This window comes from Ambystoma mexicanum, chromosome 1q (assembly GCF_040938575.1).
Source record: "Ambystoma mexicanum isolate Mex_15411 chromosome 1q, UKY_AmexF1_1, whole genome shotgun sequence".
Taxonomy (NCBI): domain Eukaryota; kingdom Metazoa; phylum Chordata; class Amphibia; order Caudata; family Ambystomatidae; genus Ambystoma; species Ambystoma mexicanum.
Genome location: NC_090922.1, coordinates 13,133,986 through 13,151,439, shown reverse-complemented (window position 1 = coordinate 13,151,439; position 17,454 = coordinate 13,133,986). Strand labels below are relative to the sequence as shown.

Here is a 17,454-nt window from a genome sequence, read left to right as displayed (position 1 = left end):
CTGCACATTTTTAGCTGATCCTCCAGGAATATAAGGCGGCTGCAGAATTGGTCTTTCATCGCGCTCACTCGTTGATCGCCTTGAATGAAAGAGTGACTAGTGAAAGTGTTAAAATGCACATTTTGAGCAATGAGCTTGCTGCTCAGTCACAGGTCATCACTTTGAAAATCGGCCTTGACCTGCATTATTTTGGAACCACATGGCATGGGCATCATGACCCCTCGCTGCGATCAGTCATAAAAGTTTGTTTTGATAACGCTTTATCCCATTAAAGAGAGAAAAGTCATTCATGTGAGGTCAGGAAGCCCATGTCATTGTGTTTCTTTTGCCTAAATGTCATAGCCAACACACACTCACCGATATATTGCCTAGATCAGTGTTAGGGAGAATTCTCATTCAATGGCTAATTTCCCTTACCTAGTGAGTCCCTCAGCAGCTTTGCTGGATTTCTGGAGTTATTTTTTTTCACTTGGTAAGAGTGTGAGCTTTTCCCCCACTCTTACCCATGTTTTGCCATGTGCATTTCATCTGTTTTTGTGATTGTGGGCTCTGGAGTACACCACTTCAGTAGCCCCCTTCTTTTGTGTGTTACACAGCACCTTCAGTGCAGTGACACAGGGTTGTCTTTTAGACTTCCCACCGACTCAATTTGGTATCAGGTAATATTATCCCCATATATATATGGTCGCCGTAAATAATATCGCCGGGAAAAGGTTGCAGCGATATTATATGGGTGACCATATATATGGGGACAGGGCACAAAAAAAATGTTTTAAAAAAAAAGAAGAAAAAAAAAAGTTTGGGGGTTGCGGGGGTGTCCCCCGCATGTTCCATGCAATAATGTCACCACAAAAAACTGCCATTTTTCGGTGATATTTTTGCATGGTGAGATTTTTGTGGCGACATTATTACATGGAACCCTCAATTTCTGAGGCTGACTACTGTCCCCCAGAAAAGGGTAAAGCTGCCATTAACTTTACATAGTCATTTAACCATAGATCCAGTACACCCCACCTTACATGGAGTATTGGAAAGGGTTACTTCTTAGCCCTTTTTATCTGTACCTCCTAGAGCATTGTTTTGCTCTTTTAACATTTAGACTTGGCTGGTGGCAGTGGTATCTAGCCTAACTTTTCTACCGCATTTATACTATATAAACATGGTATTGTTTTAGGTTATTATATTAGCCTCGAACATAAACCCACTTGACCAAATACTCTTTTCTTTTGTCTCCGGTCGGGTTTATTCGCCATTTCTTTTTGTTAAAGTCCATCTTGTGTTTTACTTTGCGCGGCAAACCAGGTTTGCCTTCTTTGTTCACTGTCTTTTGGTGGGCTTCTGCAAAGAAGCCCTCCTCTCGGCGCCTGGGTGTCTAGGTGGGCTGAATGTGAGGGAGGGGTGTAGTCACCCCCTGCACAGGATATACTAGGAAACCCAAGTTGCACTTTGCCATGATTGGCTGAGGTGGTTGTCCGGGCTGGACAACCCCCCTGCTGCGTGATTGACAACCAGGCTGTGTGAATGTGGGATTTTCGCATAAAAGGCAGGACTCTGGGGCTGGAAGTCAGAGTCGCTACTGGAACTACAAGGAACCGAAGAGAAGCGGAGAAGACGGCTGCTGCAAGGAACAAGTTACTTACCTGTAACTGTTGTTCTCCAGCATGGGTCTGGTATGGATTTACATGCTCATGAATATTCCCCGTCGTCAGGCTGGGAATCCTCGGTAAAGAAAAATCAATATCAGTTTCGTTTCTGATCTGTCTTTCGTAGTAGTAACCAATCACTGATCTCTGCATCATACTGATCACAGCCAATGACTGCCATCTCCCTAAGCACCGCCTCTGGCAGCCATCTTCAGATTTGGTAGCATGAGAAGTGGCAGTATGACCAAGTGAAGAGCCGCAGAGGGGTAGGCGGGAGGGTTCGCATGTGAATCCATGCTAGACCCATGCTGGAGAACAACAGTTACAGGTAAGTAACTTGTTCCTTCTCCAGCATGGGGTCTGGCATGGATTCACATGCTCATGAATAAAAGAATACATAGCAGTACACACATACACAACCACGGGAGGTCGCAAAGGCTCAACATTAAGCATTACGTCCAAAACTCAACATTAAGCAATTCTTACCTCCTCACCAGGCTCACCTTAGGCGAACAGGTTGCGCAGCACTGCTTGGCCGACCCTGGACTCCTCCCTGGAATCCCGATCAACGCAGTAGAATTTCGTGAAGGTGTGCGTCAACCTCCACGTAGCAGCCCTGCAGATGTCCAGCAAGGGCACACCAGATAGGAACACCGTGGTAGCTGCGATCGCTCTGGTGGAATGGGCTCTCGGACGGCCAGGCAGCGGTCGGTTTGCCAACCGATGACAGTACATGATACAGCCGGAGAGCCATCTGGAAATGGAAGCCTTCGAGAGAGCCTTCCCCTGATTGACAGGTCCAAAGTTCACAAAATGTTGTGACGTCTCCCGAAAACTCTTCGTGCGGTCCACGTAGAACTTCAGCGCTCTAGCAACATCCAGCGAGTGCAAAGTCCTTTCAGCCGGCGACGAAGGCGACAGGAAGAAAACAGGCAACACCAAGGGTTTGTTGAGGTTGAAGTCCGACGGCACCTTGGGCATGAAGGAGGGGTGCGTCCTGAGCACTACCCTCGTGTCGTGAAAAGTCAAGTACGGGGGCTTGCAGGAAAGGGCCTGGATCTCTCCCACCCGTCGTGCGGAGGTGATGGCCACAAGAAACGCTGTTTTCCACGACAAGAACTTCAACGGAGTTGAGTGCAGAGGCTCGAACGGAGGTCCCATGAGCTTGGTCAGCACCACGTTGAGCTCCGGGGCCGGGGCCTTCACCGGCGGGAACGATCTGAACAGTCCCTTCATGAATTCTTTCACCAGACGATGAGACCACAAAGACGTCCGTCCCGTGGTTCTGGTGTATCGGGAGATCGCAACAAGATGAATCTTGATGGAAGCGTGCGCCAGTCCAGCCTTGGCCAGCGTCAGCAGGTACGGCAGTACTTGAGGAGCCGTAATCCGTAGAGGGTTAATCTTCTGTGCGTGGCACCAGACAGAGAACCTCTTCCATTTGTGTCCATAGCATTTAAGAGTTGAGGACGCCCTGGCCTTTGCAAGAACCACTCTGCAGTCGGCCGGTATGTCGTAACATCCAAACTCTAACGCTGCAGGAGCCAGGCCTGCAAGTTCACCGACTTCGGGTCGTAATGGAGGATGGCGCCTCCTTCCCTGGAGAGAAGATCCGCGTCCACTGATAGCTTGATTGACGGGGACACTGACAAGTCCAGAAGGTCCGGGAACCATATCTGCCTCGGCCACGCAGGTGCGACGAGGATCATCCTGCACCGTGACCTCTTGAGCTGGTTAATGAGCCGGATCAGCAGTGGCAATGGAGGGAACGCATATAGGAACAGGCCCTCCCAGGGGAACGAGAAAGCATCGCCCATGCTCCTCGGCTGAGGAAACGTGCTGGTGAACCTGCGGCACTTGGAGTTCGTCGCCGTCGCGAACAGATCGATCTGGGGTGTGCCCCACCGTCGGAAGAGGCGGTCCACTAGATCCTGTCGTAGTTCCCACTCGTGGCACGAGCGCAGCTCTCTGCTGAGCGAGTCGGCGATGGTGTTTTTTATCCCTGCCAGATGAAACGGCACCAGAAACATCCCTTGGGCGACGGCCCAATGCCACAGATCCTGAGCCTCTTTGGACAGGGCTGGGGATCTGGTACCTCCCTGCTTCCTGATGTACAACATGGTGGTGGTGTTGTCGGTGAAGATCCTCACCACCTTGCCCTTGAGGGACGGAAGAAAGGACCTGAGGGCCCAAAACACTGCACGGAGCTCCAGGACGTTGATATGGAGGGACTTCTCCGTCGGCAGCCAAAGGCCCCTCGTGTGCAGATTTTCGGTGTGCGCTCCCCACCTTTCCAGGGAGGCATCCGTGGTCACTGTCTTCTGGTGGCCCGGGGTCTGGAAGTCCATGCCCGCCGTCAGATGCGCGCGGGTGCCCCACCACCGGATCGCTCGTCGGAAGCTCTCGTCGAGTGTGATCCTGTCCTCGAAGCTGCCTGTCGTCTGGATCCAGCGAGCGTCCAGGAACTCCTGTAACGGGTGCATCCGAAGCCTGCACAGGCGGATGAGATAAATGCAAGAAGACATCATTCCGAGGAGGGACTTGATGGACCTCACCCTGGCCGCGTCCGCAACCGGCATCCGCTGCACCTTGCCCAAGATGGCCCTCGTCCTTTCCTCCGACGGAGAGGCCAGAAGCGCCACTGTGTCGAGCTTCGCTCCCAGAAACAGTGCGTCTTGAGCGGGCACCAGGTGGGACTTGGCGTAGTTTATGGAGAATCCCAGGTCCGTGAGTAGTTGGACGGTCCTCGCCGTGTGCTCCGCGGCGAGCTCCTTTGTCTTTGCTCGGATGAGCCAGTCGTCCAGGTAGGGGTAGACGTGGATCCCCTCCAGGCGCAGCTACGCCGCCACCGGTGCGAGGCACTTGGTGAACACCCTGGGTGCCGACCTCAATCTGAAGGGAAGGGCTCTGAACTGGTAGTGACGCCCTTGGACCACGAATCTGAGAAACTTTTGGTGTCCCTTTAGGATGGGGATATGGAAGTAGGCATCCTCTAAATCCAACGAGGACGGGAAATCGCCCTCCTCCAGTTTACCCAGGACGTGCTGGAGGGTGACCATCCGGAACTTCTGTGCCTTGATGAATTTGTTCATTCGTCGTAGGTTCAGGATGGGACGCCATCCTCCCGTCTTCTTCTTCACGAGAAAGTATCTTGAGTAAACTCCGGAGCCCCGAAGCCTCTTTGGGACGAGCTCGATGGCGCCTTTCTTGAGCATCGCCTTTACCTCCAAGAGAAGTTGAGGGACGTGATGTTCCTCCATGGCCACGGCGGGGACGCACGGGCACTTCTTTAGAAACTCGAGCGCGTGACCCTGGGCCAGGGCGTCCAGCACCCAACGGTCGGTGGAGATGGACTCCCACACGCTGACGAAGTTCGCCAGCCGGCCTCCCACCGGGGTGCTTCGGTGGGGGCCCGACCCCACGGCCGGTTCAGTCCTGCTTCGACAAGGCTTTGCCGCCTTGTCCTCCTTGGCGACGACGGCGGGGTCCGCCGACTTGCCTCGTCCCCTGTAGGCTTCCTGTGACGACAAACGGGCCGCTTGACGATAGGTGGAAATCCGCCGCCGGAACCTTTGGAGGCACCCTGCTTGCCTCCGTCGCTCCGAAAGGGCGGCCGTCGTTGCTGGAGAACACCAAGAGTCCGGGCCGTCTCCGTGTCCGTCTTGATGGCTTGTAGGGAATCGTCCACTGTTTTCCCAAACAGTTTGCTCCCGTCGAACGGCATGTCCAAGACTCTGGTCTGCACGTCCTGACGGAAGTCAGTTGCCTTGAGCCATCCACGCTGTCTAAGGCACACACCGTTGCCCAACTGGCAAAATCCAGTGTCAGCGATGTCCGTCGCTATCGTAATGGCGTGGTCCGACGCCACTTCTCCTTCCTGCAAGATCTCTAGGGCCTCCGCCCTCTTGTCGTCTGGTAAGAAGTCCAGCAGGGGGGCGATTTTGTACCACAACTCCCTGTCGTAGTCGATGAGATGACTCTGCGTCCCATAGTGTCCAATTTCTTGCCCTCGCCTTCCGGCGGGGAGGTTGACGTAGAGGCCGAGGCCCCCCCGCTTTCTTCCTGGCCGCCGCGGAGACGACCGAGTCCGGGGTCGGCTGTGCCCGAAGGCACAAGGGGGCCGCATCCGGGACCCGGTACTTCTTCTCGTACCGATCCCTTCTCGCAGGCGTTGTGGATGGGTTCTTGAGGAGGACGAGACCCTCATGCCAGATATCGTCCAGTAGAGGTACAGCGAGGACCGTCTTCCTCTTGGTCTCGCACCGTTGATAAAGGAAACCTTCCTTCTTCTCTTCCGGGCAGAGCTGGAAAAGCTTGGATGCCCTGGCGATCATGGCATGAAACGATCCAATCTCGTCGGGCGGGGAAGCCCGGGGAGGAGGTGACGACGGGAGATCCTCGTCATAAACCTCGTCGTCTGTGCCCGTCGCGGCCGTGTCAGTCCCCGTATCATCCCCACGGGTCGTGGACGGGGAGGAGGGCTGAGCAGGGTGCGATGGTTGAAAAGGAGGTGGAGGATGAATCCTTCTTCTCTTAGGAGGAGGGCTCCCAGAAGGGCCTGGCTCCGGGTCCCCCGTCGGGAGAGGCTCCTCCGTTGGTGGTAACGGCAATCTCCTCCTTATCTCCGAGCATAAGGACTGTATAGCCAACAAAATGGCCGCCAAGTTGTCTTGCGGCACTGGTTGAGGGGAGTCCGACGGGCGGTCAGGAGCCCCGTCGGCACCCTCGACGTTCTCGTCGTCTCCTACGTCGGGGTCCCTCCCGACGGGCTGGTCTTCTTCCACGCCAGCGCCGTGGCTTAAGACTTCGATCAGCTCCTCCTCAGAGGTTGAGGCCGAATCCACGACGACCTCCTGCCCCCCCTTTTTCTTCTCCGTCTGAGGTTTCACGGGGGTCCTGTCGATGGGCATGAAAGAGGACTCCCTCCGCGGTGGCAGGGAGACTCTGGGCCCCGAGGTCGCCACCACTGGTGTAGCCTCCACAGGCTGAGCCAGGGCTGCCGCGACTGTCTCGATAGAGGCCTTGGCAGGGTGGATTAAGGCTTTCACCACCTTAGGTGCGCTCACCGCCTTCTCCTTGGGGGGAGGGTCACCGCCTCGCTCCCCCTCCGATGGGGCCTTCGGGCTCGACCGGGGTCTCTCCAGGAGCTTTGCTGGGTGCTCGGCCTTCCTCTTTCCCGAGCCAGAGCGTTGGCTCGTGGTTGATGGCGCCGGGGAGGATGCGCCCTGCCTGGCGCCCGTAGAGCCCAACCGTTCGGCGCTCCCGGTGCCAGCGGACTCGCGGTGCTTGGCCTTCTGTTGGACCCCCGTCGCCGGGGCGCCCTCAAAGGTCTTAGAAGACCGCTCGGACTTCTTCTTCTTCTTCTCACCTGACGGGCTCTTCCCTTCCAGCCAGTTGGCGAGACGCAGATGGCGGTCCTTCATGGTCCACTCTGACATATTGCCGCAAAACGCACAGTCCTTCTCCACGTGCGTCTTGTCCTCATGCAGGCAGTAGAGGCAAAGGGAGTGTTCGTCCTCCTTAAAGACATTCTGAAGCTGGCATCCAGGGCAGACCCTGAACAGCTTTCCGGGCGTCGAGCTTCCCTTCTCCTGGGCCATGATCGAGATGGGCCTGAGAAACTTCTGGAGTCCTCCAAAAGCGTGGCTCGACAAAATCTTCACCCTTGAGGGGCGTAGGAGAATCCGACACGGGTCCCCGTTGATCGGGTAAAGAAACGGTGGAGCTTGAGGCTCTTTTGACCGAAAAAGAGAACATTTTCCTAAGAAAAAGCGCGAAAAAAACACTAAAGCACGAGAGCAATAGCACGAGGATCCCAACACTTGAACGTGCGGTAAAAATCTGAAGATGGCTGCCAGAGGCGGGGCTTAGGGAGATGGCAGTCATTGGCTGTGCTCAGTATGACGCAGAGATCAGTGATTGGTTACTACTACGAAAGACAGATCAGAAACGAAACGGATACTGATTTTTCTTTACCGAGGATTCCCAGCCTGACGACGGGGAATATTCATGAGCATGTGAATCCATGCCAGACCCCATGCTGGAGAACTATCCCGTCCCGGTGAAGCCCTGCTGCAGTCCTGAGCCATCTACCCTTCGATGACCAGAGAAGATCCAGTCCGGTGTCTTCTTCCCTTGAGCCTGGTGGGGTCAACCAGCTCATCTTCCACCCCCAGAGAATCCTCTTTGAGTTCGAAATCGCTGCACACTGCTGTAGTGGTCCAGATAGCCATCTGAAGAGCCTCTCCTGTTTTAAAGGAGCGCACCTTTTATTCACTGTCGCGCTGCTGGCTTCATCCCTGCGTAGTGCAGACCCCTCCAGACGTCGTCCTTCTTGCTGAAGCTCCAGGAACCGTGGGTCTGCAGGAAACTACCAGGAACAACTGCTGTGGCACTAGCTTCTTCCTTGAATAAGGTACTGTGTTCTGCTTCGAGGAGCTAGGGTGAATCCCTTTTCTCCTCCTCCGAGGCTTGCCCTTATCTTCCCTCCTTCTTATAACTTTTGCTTCCTCTGTTGACAATATCCAAGTACTCCTGGCAACTTTGAATCCTAAACTGTCCGACTGTGTGATCCTCGACAACAGGAACCCAGTTCCACTTGACACTGGCTCCGGCCTATTGACTCTTGAATTTCTGTCAACGAGTGTTCTCTGATTCTGTCTGCCCTGACAAAAGTATTGCCTATGATTTTTTGTCCCCAACTCTCTCTGGTTAACTCAGGTGCTAAGTGTGTTTTTGCCCCGTTAACATTTGTTGCCGCGGATACGAGTATCGTTAGTAAGACCGAACTGTCATTACCGTCAAAAAGTGATCGCATATGTATTCCCGGTAACGTCTTTTGTTTTACAACACCGGTCCGTTAAAACATAGGTTACTTACCCTGAGGTATACTGCACCAAGTGAATTGGTTGTTTGTAGTGTATTTTATGTGTGTTTTATTAATTAATAGAAGTGTTGTGGTTATAACAAATGGTTTAAAAATAAATGTACTTATATTTATTTACCTGAAACCTTGAGTCAGTGTTTGCTTGAGTCACAGTAATTCTGGTCCCTTTTTGTAATCTCTGCTACTGTTCATATACTGTTGAGATAAGCCTGGCTGCTCCGCTACTGCTACCACTTTAACACAGTAGTACAGGCTTGTACCAAAGGTGAACTTGTTTTACCACTTGTAGTCTTAATTGTGTGTAGTGGTCCCTAAGGGCAATGCACAGGATTCTGCCTAACAACCACCACATCACCACAGCTCCATCATTAACATTTTCCACAGGTCTGAGCGCATTAGGACCCTTGTCATGTGAGTTGAGCCAGAGGAATGCTTTCATGGGTTGTGACACAAATCAAGGATAGACCTCAGAAATATCTCACCCCAATTGCTCTGGATACTTCAAATTGAATGTAGAATCTCTCCTGCCTGCTTGAGACCAGTGCCATATGCAGAAACAGGTGAAGGATCAAGCGAAGCAACAACTCTAGTGCCAATGTGTAAATCTACACGGAGCACAGTGGGGGGGGCAGTTTATATACTAGCACAACGCACTGACAGGCCCAGTGTTCATATAGTCTATAGAGCTAATGTTTTTTTGTGGACATGCATCAGAAGGGCATCCAGTACATTCCCCCTTTGAATTCTGGGATGTGTAGTTCCCCATCTTTCAAATTGGTGGGAAAACTACAAATCAGCTGATCTTTAACCCGACTCTACTGATCACAGAGAAAGAGGGGTCACAGCATCAGAGGTGCACTTACTAATGTGGTCTCACTTTCTCAATGCTCTACTCTGCCAAACGCCACATAGTGCAGGGCAAGATCCAGAATGCAAAGCACTTGCTTACTGCAGCCTTTCCAAATCTGAATGAAAAGCTCACTTAATAGCTGCGGGCCCTAAAACGGTATACCGGTATAAACAACGTGACTGTTATTATAGTTCAATTAAGCTGTTCACAGTATCTATAACGTTATACCATTACACCCCTAGTTCAGAGTCAATGCTGACCGGGAGATTCGGTTCCTGGCCCATGGCCACCAGATACGTCAGTATGGTGAGGGGCAGAAGCCCCGGGCACTACTTGCACGACTAATAGCTGCCGACAGACGGCCCCCACATGCAGAATGCGTGAGAGATTCCCAGAGTAGGCTAGTGCACTCTGAAGAGGATGTTGCAGCAGTGTTTCAAACCTTCTATGGGGAGCTGTATGGTTCCAGGAACTCACAGGATCCGGAGGCTCTGCGACAATATTTGGAAGAGGTGGAACTGTATTGGGTGGAGACACATCTCTGTGAACCTCTCAATCAGGCAATATCCCTGGAAGAGATCCTACTGGTAATCAGAGAGCTCCCGGGGTCAAAATCACTGGGGCCTGATGGGCTGACAGGGGAATTTTACAAGGCTAACGCCCCTATCCTGGCCCGATGCTTCTGCGGATATATGAGGAATCGCTTGAGGCTGGGGCACTCCCCCCCACCCCCCACGATGCATGAGGCAAATATAGTGCTGTCACATAAACAGGGGAAACCAAGCGACGACTGTGCCTCATATCAGCCGATCTCCTTAATCAACGTTGACAATAAAATATTTGCCAACATCCACTGATGCCCGGGCTGGTGTTGGCTGGTGAGACGGGGGTTTATTCCCGGTAGTAACACCACTTTTGGCCATTGCCGCCTCTTTGGGGTCATGGAGGCGCCCGACCATGCATCCCAGGCGATCGCAGTGTTTTTGGATGCCGAGAAAGCCTTTGACTATCAAATGGCTCTTTTTATTTGCGGTGCTCCGGAACTGTGACTCAGCCCCCCACTGTATTAAACTGGTTTGTCTTCTGTACATTAACCCCTCTGCGAAAAAAATTATAATGCAGCGGGAAAATCAGTCAGCTTTGAAATGGGAAAGGGAACCCGACAAGGATGCCATCTCTCCCCGCTCCGGTTTGCCCTTGCAATGGAGCCGTTGGCGGCGATCCTCAGAGAGCGGCACATCTAGAGGGGGTCAATCTTGGTCCGCACAGATTGATTATATCTCTTATACGTGGATGATATGGCACTCTATTTTGACAACCCGGTGGACAACTTGTGCCCTGTGATATTGATATTGATATTTTATTTCTATCGCGCTCACACACAAGTGTTTCAGAGCGCAACAAGGCAAGGGAAGGGGAACAGGGGAGAACAAAAACAACGATCTTACTAGGCCCCGTGACATTGAGAACGCGCAAGTGCATGGTAGAGGGGGAGGGGCAGAAGTGCATGGTAGGGGGAACAAAAGGAGAGTGCGGAGCGAGGAGGAAAATAAATTAATAAATAAAAAAGCAACAAACAGTGGGAGTGCAGCCAGCAAGTGGCAAGTGCTGGGTTTAAGGCAGCAGGCTGGGTAGGTCTGATAAGTGCAGGAAGAAAAAAAAAGAGGGGGGCTGTATGGGTACAGACACAGACCCCAGTGCAAGGGGTGGCCCGGGGGCAGTGCGTGAGGGTGGCAAGAGGAGCAGGTACCTGGGCCCTGAGGAAAGAGGGTGGCCAGGTGCAAGGTGCCGAGGGGGAGTACAATCAGCAGGGTAGAGGGGGGGCAAAGGCAGAAGCAAAGAGGAAGGTCTTGAGGTACTTCCGGAACCAGAGATGGTTTTCCTCAGGTTTTAGAGTAGCAGGGAGGCTGTTCCAGAGGGAGGCCCAAGCCGAAGACAGAGATCTACCCCCAGCTCGTTTCTTTGAGAAACGACTGACCCTGAGGGAGTTAGAGGAGCGAAGTGCTCGAGATGGGAGGTATTTGCGGAAGGATAGCTGAAGTTATGTTGGACCCAGGCCCCAGAAAGCCTAGTGGACAATGCAGAGGGTTTTAAATGTAATCCTTGCATCCACTGGGAGCCAATGGAGAGATTTCAGAGTTGAAGAGATCTGATCCCAGGGCTTGAGGCCAAGGACAAGTCTTGCAGTCCTGTTCTGGATAGGCTGCAAAGGGCAGAGAGTAAAGGTAGGTAGATTAAAAAGAGGCTGTTGCAATAGTCCAACCTAAAGAGAACCAAAGCTTGGGAGACAGTGAGCTTCTGGGGGAATGAGAGGAAAGGAAGAGTACCTCTGAGGAGTTGCAGTGGGAAGTTTGACTTTTTTGGTACATCAGCGATGTGGGCGGAGAGTGTGGAATCAAAGGTGACACCAAGGTTCAAAGGTGACCCTTTGCGGGAGGTGTTGCGATTTGGGGAATTCTCAGGCCAAAGGCTTAATCATAGCAAGTCCATGGTGTTTCCCCTCCTGGAGGGAATCAAGGAGTTCCAAGATGAGTTTGGTATTAGGTGGGAGACCACTGGAGTTCGGTATCTAGGGGTATTGGTAACAGGGAGGAGTTATTTTGTAACAATTATGGGAGGATAATTGGGAAACTTCGAGAGGCGGTGTTCTGATGGTGGCTGTTCCCGCTTACGCTACTCGGGTGAATCTCTATCGTGAAAATGATAATACTCCCCACATTTTTGTATCTCTTTCTTAACGTTCCTCTATTACTGTCGCGCAGCTTTTTCCGGCGACTGCGTAGACTCATCCTCTATCTGATATGGACTGGGAAACCGGCAAGGGTGGCCTACGCGATGCTGACACGCCGACTACTAGAGGGTGCCTGGCTCTACCTGATCTTGAGCGCTATTACTGGGCTGCGCAGGTACACTTTCTTGGGCACTGGTACGCCACACACACTGTGAGACCACACGTACAGGTGGAGAGGGCACTAGCGGCTCCCAACCTGCTGCGGGCGATGATTCTCGGGGAGCCTCGGGCATCACCCACCACCCAAAAAGTTGTTAAAATCACTAGCAGTCTGAGGAAAATGGCGGGGGGGAGGATTTCTCCATTCTGTATTCACCTCTCCTTCCAGCAAGGCACATAACAGGGCTGGCTATAACCATTGAATGGGTACATCTACAATGGGCGAGCAAACTGGGCGTTGAGACCCTCAGCAATCTATTAGTGGACGGAGTGTTCCTTACTGTACAACAGGCAAGGGAGCGGGAGGGCACCTCAGCGCTGGATGTATTTCTATGTTTTAGGTTGAGGCATGCACTAAAGGGCCTCCTCACTTCACTTCCGACACAACCCTTGGTGTGGCCACTATTACAAGGGGTGAGCCAATCACAGGGGGAGGGTTGACTAGTCTCGCGAATCTATACAGATTTGGGGTCAGGAGTGGCATGGGAGTGTGGGGCCCCGAGTTGGCGGTGGGAGGCAGCTCTGGGGGGGAGATTGGAGATGAAGACTGGGCTTATGTACAGAGAGAAACTACGAAAGGGTCCCTAAACTGCAAATACAAGCAAATACATTTTAATCTCCTACACTGGGTTTCTCCATTTAGTGTGGGAGTGCCCTCAGGTCTCTGGGTTTTGGTCGGAGGAATTAACAAAAGTTTCTCTGATTATTGGGGAATCACTGACACCGGGCCCTATATTAGCACTGTTGGGATGAGACGTCTGGTGGGACTATTGCTGGTCTTGGCACTCAGCAGGGTGGCCATCGCTTGTGGGAAGGGCTGCCCTCCCAGCATGCAGGGTGGCTGCAGGACGTGGCTTAGTGTCAGGATATTGAGACTGCCTTTATTTAGACTCTACCTCTGCATGAGGTCTGGGGCCCATACATTCAATATCTGATTGAAACAGCGGACTGAAAGTGTTGAATGTAGTAATGAGAATGTTACGTTTCGTGTTCTACCAACATGTACTTGCAAATTTGGGTGGGCGGCGGGGGAGAAATCGGACTCCATGTAAGTTTCTGTGTGGTTGTTAAAACACCAAAAATAAAGTAGTTAACAAAAAAAACTTTATTAAAAGAAAAAAGGGTTGCAAAATGCCTCATTGTCCCTACTATAGAAGGTATTTTCCGTACCTCAACCAAAATGAAGGGTCTGTCCAATGTCAAAATGTCCAAAGCAAACTATACTGTGTCCGAAATCCTATCCTCGCCCTCACAATCTAAACGTAACTGTAAGGTGCCAAGGGTAAGCCACTGGTCTTGAAAGGTGTAGACATGTTTAAATGCAAAAGAAATATAAATATATATGTACTCCAACACAGCCACTCCCATTGGGTAACGTTCACAGTCCGAGGGGATTGGCTCTGTTCCCCAGGTTTATATTCTAGAGACTTCAATACTCCTAATGGCACACATTCTCCTTGGAGTTCTCTGGTAAACACACAATATTGTGGCAATATTATTTGGGTGACCATATATATGGGGACAGGGGCAACAAAAACATTTTTTTTTTTTTAAAAAACCAAAAAAAAAAAAAAGTGTCCCCCGCATGTTCCATGCAATAATGTCGCCACAAAAAAACGGCCATTTTTTGGCGATATTTTTGCACGGCGAGATTTTTGTGGCAACATTATTACATGGAACCGGGTGAAATTCAGCATAAGGAACAAGTAACTGTGATGAATCCTGCAGAATCCTCAGAAAAACCCTACCTAAATTCTCCTCCCAGGTGGCCGGGTTAAGGCAGACACTTCTTGATCCCGGCACTGAAGGTGGTATTAGCCAGAAGGATCACCTGGGAAGAGAAGGGTCCCAAGAAAATAGGAGGACTCTGTTGGGTGAGATGCGATATTTGTCTCCCTTGGTACTCTTGTTCAGAAGGGAATTGCCATAGCATTTCGGTGCTGGTCTGCCCAGGTGGGCGGGACAAAGACAGATATGCAAATGGATATTTCCCATCTGTGAAAGGTACAGTGAGCTAAAATGTGGGTACCATCCCACAGAACAGGCCATTTTTGCTGTGTTTGTTCTCATAGAGGGGCACCCATGACAAATATTTTGATTAATCCATTATCTGACAAAGTTGCCCCTCAAAGTTACCCACATCTATAACAGAGAGAACTCTTGTAGCCAACAGGAGAAAGTTGGGTGTGGACATCAGAATATTACCACATTAGGTGCTAATAGAACTGGCACTCTGATTCCAAAACAATCATGGACTCCTTTTAAATTTCTTCCTGAAAACAGGATCATTAACGGAAGTGAAGTAAATCCATTTAAACATTGGATGAGGCTAGAAGAACAAGTTGCTCACCCCTGGTAACGTTCTTTCGATTGCATGTTCCACACACGTATTCCTCAATTTATGATCATTATCCTTCCAGCTTCAGCTGCTTTAGAATAATATTTTGACAGGGATCTTTGTGTGCCATCTCATCCAGTCAATGTCCCTCGAGGGCCTCGGTTCGACTGTCAACGTCATCATTAGTAAAATAGCGCATGCAGCGCCCGTTGGCTTCAGTTCTGTTTTCCCCCCTCCTGTAGTGGAATTACCAGGTGTACCGTAGACCGCAGGCTCCAAGAAAGCATTAAGTGTAAAGACACGTAAATTGTACGGTGGGGCAGGCTTAGAGGGGCGAGAAGGAATATGTGGGAGGAACATCCAATCAAAAGAATGTTACCAGGGGTTAGTAACTTTTTCTTCAAAAGAATTGGGTCCTCTCACGTATTCCTCATCTTATGATAAGACTCCCAAAGCAGTAATCATTTGGTGGTGGGAGTATGAATTATAGTGTGTCTTAATTGTTTTCATGAACTGAATGAAGGAATGTTTTTCTAAACTGTCCTTGACTGGAAGATGAATCAGGTAGTAGTGTTAAACAAGTGTGTGAACAGATGACCAAGTGGCTGCTGCACATATGTCTTTTACTGGAACACCACTCTGAAGAGCAGCAGAGGTTGCCATGCCCCTGGTGGAATGTACTCTCAAACCTTCCGGAAGGTCTTTGCCTGCTAACCTGTAACATTCCCCAATAACCAGGATGATCCATCTGAATAGGGTCTGTTTTGTCACTGCTAAACCAAATTTAGGGCCTGTATAGCCAATGAATAATTGGTAGTTTTGACCAATTTTTGCCATTCTTGATATGTAAAAACCGAGAGCCCTCTTGGGACCCAGCCTATGTTATTATTATTATTATTATTATTATTATTATTATTATTATTATTATTGTTATTATCTTTCTTCCTCCTTCCCAGGATGAGGAGGTGGGTAGAAAGTTGGCCAAATGATCTTTTGCAACAAGTGGAAGTCGGAGAAAAGAAGGATTTACTCTGAGAACAACCATGTCTTTATAGAAAGCAGTATGTAGAGGTTTACAGTGAAGTGCCTGCAACTCGCTTACCCTGTGGACTGACGTTATTGCTATTAGTAAAACAGTTAACAGTCTGTTATGCTTGAACTAAAATGGTGCTGGTGCGCAGTGCATTCTGGGAGCGCTCGGAGTCATGATGGATATTTACTTCATGCCGCAGTGAAAAGCTGCACACATTTTGCTGAGTGTTAGATTCACAGTGCTGAGGAAAACATGCTTTCCAAACCTGGTATTCGGTCAAGGACATTTCTGCTGGGAAAGCTAACTTTGTTATGGTTTGTTACTGTTCTCTGCGGAGCGTGTTTTTAGAGGAGGGAGGCACTTTGCTCCTTGAGGGTGGCTCTCGATTGACCCAGCTGGCAACCGACAGCTGCTCATCAACTGCGCAAGTGCCATTTCCAGAAGGTTCGAGAACTGCCACCCCTTTGCGGAGTGTGTATATATGCGGAAACTGTCAGGAAAGGAAGAAGGCGATGGATATGGCAGGGGAAATGTTCACAAAATACACAGTAAACAACCTTGAATATAACAACGTGCATTCAATACCCAAGACTCGTGTATACCACTATATGAAAAGGAATGTAGGGTAAGCACTTAGAACCTCCTTATGACTGAAAGGAAAGTCGGCAAACTCCTTACCCACTATGTTATTACAGATACTGACAGCGCTAAGCCCACGTAGAAGGCAAGCAGGGACAGAATCTGTAAACTGACACTCTAGACGGTACTGAATAAAGAATTTGAAAACAGTACTCACAAGGACCGGAATGACCACATGAATGCCAGTACTCACGAAGACCGGAAAGACCACTTGGATGTCTGTATTCACGAGGACCGGAAAGACCACTCAAAAGTCAGTACTAACCCACAACCCTGTAAATCAAACAAGAACCCAGAAGGCAGTAAAGGCAAAGAGTGAGGATGACTAAATACCTAAGCCCCAGTCAAGAGGCAAGAAGGAATAGTACAGTGTGGAAAACAAAAGTTAATCAAACAGGAGCTAATTATAACAGCTTCCCACACCTAATAATAAATAGGAAATAAATGTAAAAGTGTAAAGGAAAACATGGCATGGATCCCAATAGAAGGCAAGGATCAGGAGCAGTGAAAACGATATCAAAAGGGAAACTTTCCCACCCATCCAAGGTGAAAAGGCAGGAAACTAAACCTGTAAAGGAAAGATTAATGCAACAAGTCTTTCAGTAGCAAAGGACAATTTCTAGGAAACAGTGAACACAGGCAATTGGGCTACAGCAAAAGGAAAGCTCAGAGAAAGGCTGCCTGCAGACAGAGAAAGGGAGAAAGGGATTTCCAAAAGGCAGAAATCAATTAGGCATACAAATACGAATTCCAGGACAAGGAACAAGAAACACTAACTAGAAACTGGGCACAAAAACTAGGAACCAGGAACAAGGGACCAGTCAAGACAGGAACGCTGCAACAATGACCAGCGCTGGACTGAAGCAGACTGAGGCTTTTAAAGCTGCTTAACGAGCACACCACTCAGGCGTGTCGCCTGCTGCACCTGCAGCCACAGGTGTTGCCTATCCTCCACCCAGCCTTGTCCTGCAAGGGAGGAGGTGAGGCAGTGAGCCAGGCATTCTGGGAAGCATAGTCATTTGATTAGAGTAGCAGTAGCATGCTGGCTGCCAAAAACCTGGAATGGATCCAGAAGGGAAGTAATTTGGGAAATAAGGTTTTAGCGCTCCCAATTC

At 50.3% G+C, this 17,454-nt stretch overlaps 1 protein-coding gene across 3 annotated transcripts in view; it reads right to left on the bottom strand.

Annotated features, from left to right (window-relative positions):
- Positions 1-17,454, bottom strand: part of KIRREL1 (kirre like nephrin family adhesion molecule 1) — a 2,247,154-nt gene that overhangs the window by 1,204,268 nt on the left and 1,025,432 nt on the right. The gene's annotated exons all lie outside the window — the stretch shown is intronic.